Genomic DNA, 10,418 nt, shown 5'->3' on the forward strand with positions numbered 1-10,418 from the left:
CAACACCTAGTTGGTGGGGGCGCTTCGCGCCCCCCCCAAGCCCCCCCGCGCGCGTAAGTCGTTACGCGCCATAATAGTTACGCGCCATTGTAGTTGTGTCCCTATGTCCCACCTGTGAATATATATAGATATATATATATGGTTTTAACTACGTAAAACTTGCGAATATACAACATTCTTTGCTGTCCCATTGTCTTTGCATATAAATAGATTGTCAGGTTTACCGACTCTTGAACATGCAACATATAATGGTCCATGGGAAAACAATCTGTATTCAGATCTATACCTCATGATTCTAATGATTGCCCTTGAGCTTTGTTGATGGTGATTGCTAATCGACCATTCCCTGTCCCGGTGTCCCGGTCGTCATTTACATCCCCCTGTTTCCCCCGGTGTCCCCGTTGTAGTTGTGTCCCTGTGTCCCGGTCGTCATTTATATTCCCTGTGTCCCGGGTCCCGGTCGTCATTTGTATCCCGGTGTCCCGGTCTGTATATACATTCGTTTTTTAGTTTTGTTTTTCTCCTTTATTTTTTTCCTTTTTTTTTCTTTTTTAGCTTATTTAGATTTTTAGATTTTTTAGTTTTTTTATTAGTTTTTAGTTTTTTTTTCTTTTTAGTTTTTTTGTAGTTTTTACCTTCTTTTTAGTTTTGTTAATTTTTTTTTTTTACTTGTGTCCTGGTCGTCATTTATACTCCCTGTGTCCCGGTGCTTTGTTGATTGCTAATCGAACATTCCTTTTGTCCTGGTCGCTTTCTCTTTGAGTGTCGTCATTTATTTTTTTCTTTTTTAGTTCTTTTAGTTTTTACCTTTTTTAGTTTTTTTTTAGTTTTTATTTTTTTTAGTTTTTTACCTTTTTTTAGTTTTTTAGTTTTTTTAGTTTTTTAGCTTTTTTATTTTTTTTATTAGTTTTTAGTTTTTTTGTAGTTTTTGCCTTTTTTTTAGTTTTTTTAGTTTCTTAGCTTTTTTATTAGTTTTTAGTTTTTTTTGTAGTTTTTGCCTTTTTTTAGTTTATTTAGTTTTTTAGCTTTTTTATTTTTTTTATTAGTTTTTAGTTTTTTTTGTAGTTTTTGCCTTTTTTTAGTTTTTTCAGTTTTGACGTCACCTGATCCAGTTTTTTCAGGTGACGTCACCTGATCCACGATCCACAGATCCACAGACAACTTATTTTTATATATATAGATAGTTTTTTTTTTTTTACTTATGTCCTGGTCGTCATTTATACTCCCTGTGTCCCGGTGCTTTGTTGATTGCTAATCGAACATTCCTTTTGTCCTGGTCGCTTTCTCTTTGAGTGTCGTCATTTATTAGTTTTTTCCTTTTTTTTTAGTTTTTTATTGGTTTTTACCTTTATTTTAGCTTATTTTTCAGTTTTTTTTTATTTTTTATTTTTTTTAGTTTTTTACCTTTTTTTAGTTTTTATAGTTTTTTTAGTTTTTTAGCTTTTTTACTTTTTTTATTAGTTTTTAGTTTTTTTTTGTAGTTTTTGCCTTTTTTTAGTTTTTTCAGTTTTTTTTTTAGTTTTTTATTGGTTTTTACCTTTATAGTTTTTTTAGTTTTTTAGCTTTTTTATTTTTTTTATTAGTTTTTAGTTTTTTTTGTAGTTTTTGCCTTTTTTTAGTTTTTTCAGTTTTGACGTCACCTGATCCAGTTTTTTCAGGTGACGTCACCTGACACATCCATCCATCCATCCACAGACAACTTATTTTTATATATATAGATATATATATATATATATATATATATATATCTATATATATCTTCTATATATATAAAAATAAGTTGTCTGTCTGTCTGTGGATGGATGGATGGATGTGTCAGGTGACGTCACCTGAAAAAACTGGATTAGGTGACGTCAAAACTGAAAAAACTAAAAAAAGGCAAAAACTACAAAAAAAACTAAAAACTAATAAAAAAAATAAAAAAGCTAAAAAACTAAAAAAACTATAAAGGTAAAAACCAATAAAAAACTAAAAAAAAAACTGAAAAAACTAAAAAAAGGCAAAAACTACAAAAAAAACTAAAAACTAATAAAAAAAGTAAAAAAGCTAAAAAACTAAAAAAACTAAAAAAAGGTAAAAAACTAAAAAAAATAAAAAATAAAAAAAAACTAAAAAAAAGGAAAAAACTGAAAAATAAGCTAAAATAAAGGTAAAAACCAATAAAAAACTAAAAAAAAAAGGAAAAACTAATAAATGACGACACTCAAAGAGAAAGCGACCAGGACAAAAGGAATGTTCGATTAGCAATCAACAAAGCACCGGGACACAGGGAGTATAAATGACGACCAGGACATAAGTAAAAAAAAAAAACTATCTATATATATAAAAATAAGTTGTCTGTGGATCTGTGGATCGTGGATCAGGTGACGTCACCTGAAAAAACTGGATCAGGTGACGTCAAAACTGAAAAAACTAAAAAAAGGCAAAAACTACAAAAAAAACTAAAAACTAATAAAAAAAATAAAAAAGCTAAAAAACTAAAAAAACTAAAAAAAGGCAAAAACTACAAAAAAAACTAAAAACTAATAAAAAAGCTAAAAAACTAAAAAAACAAAAAAAGGCAAAAACTACAAAAAAACTAAAAACTAATAAAAAAAATAAAAAAGCTAAAAAACTAAAAAAACTAAAAAAACTAAAAAAAGGTAAAAAACTAAAAAAACTAAAAAAAAACTAAAAAAGGTAAAAACTAAAAGAACTAAAAAAGAAAAAAATAAATGACGACACTCAAAGAGAAAGCGACCAGGACAAAAGGAATGTTCGATTAGCAATCAACAAAGCACCGGGACACAGGGAGTATAAATGACGACCAGGACACAACTAAAAAAAAAAATTAACAAAACTAAAAAGAAGGTAAAAACTACAAAAAAACTAAAAAGAAAAAAAAACTAAAAACTAATAAAAAAACTAAAAAATCTAAAAATCTAAATAAACTAAAAAAGAAAAAAAAAGGAAAAAAATAAAGGAGAAAAACAAAACTAAAAAACCAATGTATATACAGACCGGTACACCGGGATACAAATGACGACCGGGACACAGGGAATATAAATAACGACCGGGACACAGGGACACAACTACAACGGGGACACCGGGGGAAACAGGGGGATATAAATGACGACCGGGACAAAAAAACTAAAAAGAAATAAAAACTAAAAACTAATAAAAAAAACTAAAAAATCTAAAAATCTAAATAAGCTAAAAAAGAAAAAAAAAGGAAAAAAATAAAGGAGAAAAACAAAACTAAAAAACGAATGTATATACAGACCGGGACACCGGGATACAAATGATGACCGGGACCCGGGACACAGGGAATATAAATGACGACCGGGACACAGGGACACAACTACAACGGGGACACCGGGGGAAACAGGGGGATGTAAATGACGACCGGGACAGGGAATGGTCGATTAGCAATCACCATCAACAAAGCTCAAGGGCAATCATTAGAATCATGAGGTATAGATCTGAATACAGATTGTTTTCCCATGGACCATTATATGTTGCATGTTCAAGAGTCGGTAAACCTGACAATCTATTTATATGCAAAGACAATGGGACAGCAAAGAATGTTGTATATTCGCAAGTTTTACGTAGTTAAAACCATATATATATATATATATCTATATTCACAGGTGGGACATAGGGACACAACTACAATGGCGCGTAACTATTATGGCGCGTAACGACTTACGCGCGCGGGGGGGCTTGGGGGGGGCGCGAAGCGCCCCCACCAACTAGGTGTTGGGGTGGCGCGAAGCGCCACCCCAACAGCTAGTATGTATATATATATATAATTGTCGAGAACCTCGAAAATTGAGCTTTAATTTCAAATTTTTTTTAAAGCATGTCTATTGGGGTCGGTACATGGATGACAAATGCTTCTGAACTTTGAAAAAAATCCCTCCATGTTTCACCAACTTCGCCCTTGTTAATATTTTTTGTGTATTTTGACATTTGAAAAAGTTCCCATCCACCTGCTTGTGACTTTTGAAAAACCTCAATTAATATGTCTCTAACTCTAAAAACAAAAATCTGGTTCGCAGGTTCAGACTCTCGATTCACAGGTACTTAACTTATGTGTTTTACAGATTTTTGAAAAAATTCTTGTTCACATATTTCTGACTTTGGAAAGATGTCATTTATCTGTCTTTAACTTTGAATAAACTGAATATTCTATTCATCTGCTTCTAACTGAAAAAAGTCCCACGACATTTTATTTAAACAATATGATATCCAATATCACGCATTATTAATACCATTGACCGACTAGGAATATTTTGAATCAGTTCAATTAAATAGCTCATCACGTTCTCTCTTGACAATGTAGTTATTCTCTTCTCTTAGTGCTTAGCCTGTAGAGTAATCATTGATGTATTTTGGGTCATATACTCTTTTTAGTGCAGGTTCATCTAAAGGCTCAATATGCGTTTTGTCATTAGTGTTACTAGGTTCATTGACTGTATCTGCTGGTACACGATAATCTGTAATAATAATTTTCAAAGGCGCTTTGCTTTTATCAATTCGTCCTTATGTTTCTTATTGATAATATCTGCCAATGCCATTTTTATTTGACTTAGAATTTTACTGTCTATCACTACTTTATTTTTAAATAGCTAATGTTGAAAAAATGTTGGTTTATGATACTGTTACAGTGATATGCCTTTCTTCTTCTTGTCTGCTTTGTAATGATAATGCCGGAACGATGTTGACACGATCTATTAATTGGTAATGCGTTACCACAAGCATTTATAAGAGCCTTTCCAGCACCATCAACTATTTTTTTAGGCTTGCATCTTCTTTCAGCATCAGCTCCTCTGGATATTTTAATCAGTCATATCCACTGTCATGGCATTTGAATTTCTTCGGTACTTCAAAAACTTACGAGTCCTCAATTTTATGGCAATGCATGCATATATTTGATGCATGCATATATTTCAATGATGGCATAGCTAGTACTTGGTTTGCACTTTAAGTATTTGTGTTTGTGAGCATTTAACGCTACGATACCTCTATCAGTGTACTATTAGTACTATTCGGAAATGTAAAATAGATTAACTAGTACCCATGATTAAAAATTCTTTTACCTTGAATACCCACTTAAGTGGTTCACCTAAGACTTCCCTAAGGAAAATGACTGCTTCATTCATTGGAAATTGACTTAAACTGCTGATTACAACAAAATGACCAAAACACGAAATGTTCTGTCCGTCTTTAGCAAAAAAAAAAAAAAAAAAAAAAAAAAAAAAAAAAAAAAAAAAAAAAAAAATTAAGATCAGCCTACGCATACTGTTTTTATTCATGACCGATTTGTTTGCCATAAGTAGCTGGATTGTCATTTAGACATATAAAAATAAGTTGAAAGCGATTTTTAAGTTCGAAAAAATCACTTCAAATGGTGTTTTTAAAAATGGAAAAATCCCAACCCAGCATGTGTACACCATTTTCACTTTGTATTTCAAAAGTATTATAGCCAGTTTTTTTTTTGTCATTAGAATACGCGATGTAATTTAAAGATTTGTTATCTAAGTTTTAAAAAATTATCAGTACGAATGTTGTCTGTTTGAAATAAAAAAAATCAATACTAGCATATGTCCATCATTTTCATTTTGTATTTCAAAAACATTGTCGACAAATTTCTTTTGTTTTGAGTGTACACAGTGTCTTTTAAAGACATGAAAAAAGTCCAAGTTGAAAAATAAACTAACTAGCAAAACTATGTTAAAATAAAGTTAAAGAAAAATTAAGTAAAAAACTAAGTTTAAAAAAAGTCGAAAAGTTTCTAAGTTAACAAAAAAAAAACTGAAAAACTATGTTAAAAAATCAAATTAAACAACCAAATTAAAAATTAAGTTCAAAATGTGTACCAAAACTACGTTAAAAAAACTAAATAATAGATAAGTTAAAAAACAAAGTAAAAAAAAATACGTAAAATAAAACTCAGTCAAAAAACTATTTTAAAAGAATTAAGCTAAGAAAAACTAAGAAAAAAAAGTTAAAAATAAAATGCATTTAAAAATCCACTTTGTATCCACTCAGTTAAGGAAACTGGAATGACAACCATCTTCATACTTTTTAAGTAATTGCGAATTGACATGGGTTATTTGAATATTTTAGCGGTTATCCACACATTGATACATAAGGTTTAAAACAAACCGATTTACTTTGTCCAAGCGCGCGCCATTATCAAAAAGTTTGTGGTAATGAACCTTAGTAACGAGCTACCCGGCTCAATAGTAACCGAAAACCTAAAAAAAGGAACTTTCGTACCAATATATAGATCGAAAGAATCATATTTTTATTGTAATTTTAAATATGTAAGTTTCATCAAGTTTAGTCATACCCATCAAAGGTGATGATTGGTTATTTTTGTCTTTATTTTTGAAAAACTTTTTCTTTATTTTTTCTTTTTTCTTTATTTTTGAAAAAGGAAAAACATTTCCTAAATGTCATAGAATCTCCATGAAAATTACACCGTTAGATTCAGTGTGTCAGAGAACCGTACGATAGAGGTTTCTAGCTCCTATATACGAAAATGTGAAATTTTAGATTTTTTTTTTGCCAGAAAAAAGATCACGGATGCGTGTTTATTTTATTTTTCTTATTTTTTTTCCCACGGCTGATCGTACCAATCCAGTGGTCTTGAATGTAACGAGACAGTTCACTTTAATGGATATTAAAAACTATATTGCCTTTTTTAAGTGACTAAAAAATGACGGAAGGCAGCCAGGCCCCCTCCCACGTTAATTTTTTCTCAAAGTCACTGGATCAACATTTTGAGATATCTATTTTGTTCAACATAGTCCAAAATATAATAAAGGATTCTTTGGGGACCGCTTAATCCACCACAGTTCCCATGGGAGGGGCTGCATTTTATGAACTTTGCCCATCGTTTACATATAATATTGGTTAGAGGGAAGTATACTGACGTTTCAGGGGGGGTATTTTCTGTTTGAGGGGGAGGGGAGGAATGAATTGGTTACGTAAGAGGATCTTTCCATGGAGGATGGATCGTGGAAAAAAAATCCTTGAAGGGGGTGCTGGATTTTGTAGCTTTATTAAAAAAAAACAAAAAACAATGAGAAATAAAATAAAAGTTTTTCAACTGAAAGTGAAGAGTAACATTAAAATTTAAACCGAATGGAAATTATTACGTATATGAGGGGGTTTTCCCCCTCCTCAATACCTTACTCTTTACGTAATTTCATTTCGCTTTTCTTAGTAATTTCAAAAAAGCTATTTATTCTAATGAAACAGCTTTTATGATTCAGGGGGTTATCCTTAAGGATAACTCCTGTATTTGAATAATTAAATTTGAACTTTAGTGTAATGAGCGAAGAATAGACGGGTAGGCGAACCCCCTTCTGTACGTAATAAAATTATACGAATGCAGAAGCTCGTTACTTAAGTAAATTCATACGTTTCGTATATTTATTACTAATAGAAACATTTGTAAATAAAATTAAAAGTTCTAGTGGGCTTTTTAAGTAACCCAATAAAATTGGAAGGCAACAAGGCCCTCTCCCCGCCCAATATTTTTTCCAAAAACGTCCGATAATAACTTTCAGAGAGCCATTTAGCCAAAAACTAATATTAATATTAAAAATTGATTTTAATTATTCATGCACGGTGAGCCAAAATCATAACCTGCATTAATTCAAAAACGTTCAGAAATTAAATAAAAAATAAAGTTTTAACTGAAATTAATGAGTTACATTGAAAATTATAGTGAACAGAAATTATTACGCATAGGAGTGGGTTCGTACCCTCCTCGAAACCTAGCTCTTTACGCTAAAGAATTTTTAGCTATTTCAAAAGAGCTGTTTATTCTAATTAAACGGCCATTGTGCTTTGGAGGTCACTATTAAAGATTTGGAACAAAATTGAGACAAAATCAAAACCTGCATTAATTTGAAAACGTTCAGAAATTAAATAAAATATAAACTGGATATAAACATAAAATATAAACCTATAAACATAAAAAATTAAAACTATAAAATATAAACATAAAAAACAAAAAAATATAAACATAAAATAAAACTGGATAAATACCAAAACTGGCAGAAATTAAGAAAAACAACGGTTTAAGCTGGAAAAGAAAACGATTTGAAAACTTAAAGCAAGCATAAATAGTCCTATGCCGATAGGGCCTCTACTTCCTCCCCTATTCTTTGCTCTATATTTTTACTTTTTTCCCCCTGAATGCTAAAAACAACGAATGCTCTTGATAAAACCTCATATAAAATAGGTTTGATTGAAAAACTGCTCGTGTTTCTCGTGACATATTTACATTTGTTTCAATTTTTGTAACATTTGCATACAGTTTCTACTTAATAATGGCAATCCTAGGCTGCAATCTTAGCTTTGACAAAATTTTGATAATAAGTAAAAATTTTGGCTTAACTAAAATTTTGTTAAATTACTTCAAATTATAATTATTCCAATAAACATATGTGGTTGGTATTCTATCATACAGATTGAAAATTTGAAGAAATTCGGTCTTTTATGGGGTTGGGGCCATTCAGTCATTGAGGCCATTCATTCACCTTGGAAATTATACTGACTTGAACTGAATCCTTCAAGTATCAACTGTTACAAGTAAAGCGAACAGAGAACAGAGATAAAAGGCAGTGAAAAAGTCCTTTTGCTTGACCAATATCTTTCCAATTGCAAGAAAAAATGCCACCCAAGTGAAGAAGCACCTGAATAGGAACAACTCATTCGCAAGATAAGATACTTGCTTGACTAAGGTCGGGTTTTCCACAATTAAATAAAAAAAACAAGTTTTTTCAACTGAAAGTAAGGAGTGACATCAAAACTTAAAACGCACAGAAATTACTTCGTATATGAAAGAGGCTGCTTCCTCATCAACGCCCCGCTCTTTACGCTAAAGTTTGACTCTTTCTCTCAATTCTTCTTTCTAAAACAGTAAAAAACTTTAGCGTAAAGAGCGAAGCGTTGATGAGGAAGCAGCCTCTTTCATATACGAAGTAATTTCTGTGCGTTTTAAGTTTTGATGTCACTCCTTACTTTCAGTTGAAAAAACTTGTTTTTTTTATTTAATTTCTGAACGTTTTTGAATCAATGCATGTTTTGATTTTGGCTCTCCGCAGAGGAATGATCAAAACGAAATTTGCATATTTTTTTTTTGGCTCAATGGCTTTCTCATAATTTTGATCGAATGATTTTGAGAAAAAAAGAGCGGGGGACGAAGCCTAGTTGCCCCCCGATTTTTTGGTTAATTAAAAAGGCAACTAGAACTTTTAATTTTTTACGAATCTTTTTATTGGTAAAAGATTTACGTAACTTATAAATTAGCTTACGTAAAGAACTTTTGTATTCTCATGTTTTTATTACATATATGAGGGGATTCGCCCCATCGTCAGTACCTCGCTCTTTACACGAAAGCTTAAATTTTATCCCAATTCATTAAGAATGACCCCCTGAATCACAAAAGCCGTAGAATAAGTAGTTGAAATTACCGAAAATACTTTAGCGTAAAGAGCGAGGTATTAGAAGGAGGTGAGCCCCTCATATGGGTAATAATTTCTGTTTGTTTTAAGTTTTATTGCTGTTCCTTACTTCCAGCTGAAAAAGCTTTTTCACTTTTATTTTTAATTGTTTTTTTTTTAATAATGCTAGTAAATCCTGCTCTCCCTTCATGGAAATTTTCTTCTCCCATTACAAATTCTCGAAGGAAAGTTCCCCCAGCATATCCCCCTCTTCTCAACCCCTCCCCCAAACCAAAAAATCCTCCTGAAAACGCCTGTATACTTCCCAATAACCATTACTATATGTAAGCACAGGTCAAAGTTTGTAACTTGTTGCCCCTCCCACGGGGACTGTGGGGGAGTAAGTCGTCCCCAAAGACATAGTTATAAGGTTTTTTGACTCCGCTGAATAAAATGGCTATCTCAGAATTTTGATCCGTTGACTTTGGGAAAATAATTAGCGTGGGAGGGGGCCTAGGTGCCCTCCAATTTTTTTGGTCACTTAAAAAGGGCACTAGAACTTTTCATTTCCGTTAGAATGAGCCCTCTTGCAACATTCTAGGACAACTGGGTCGATACGATCACCCCTGGGGAAAAGAAAAAAAAAACAAAAAAAACAAAAAACAAATAAACACGCATCCGTGATCTGCCTTCTGGCAAAAAATGCAAAATTCCACATTTTTGTAGATAGGAGCTCGAAACTTCTACAGTAGGGTTCTCTGATACGCTGAATCAGATGGTGTGATTTTCGTTAAGATTCTATGACTTTTAGGGGGCGTTTCCCCCTATTTTCTAAAATAACGCAAATTTTCTCAGGCTCGTAACTTTTGATGGGTAAGACTAAACTTGATGAAACTTATATATTTAAAACCAGCATTAAAATGCGATTCTTTTGATGTAGCTATTGGTATCAAAATTCCATTTTTTAGAGTT

This window comes from Artemia franciscana, chromosome 2, assembly GCF_032884065.1.
Source record: "Artemia franciscana chromosome 2, ASM3288406v1, whole genome shotgun sequence".
NCBI lineage: Eukaryota > Metazoa > Arthropoda > Branchiopoda > Anostraca > Artemiidae > Artemia > Artemia franciscana.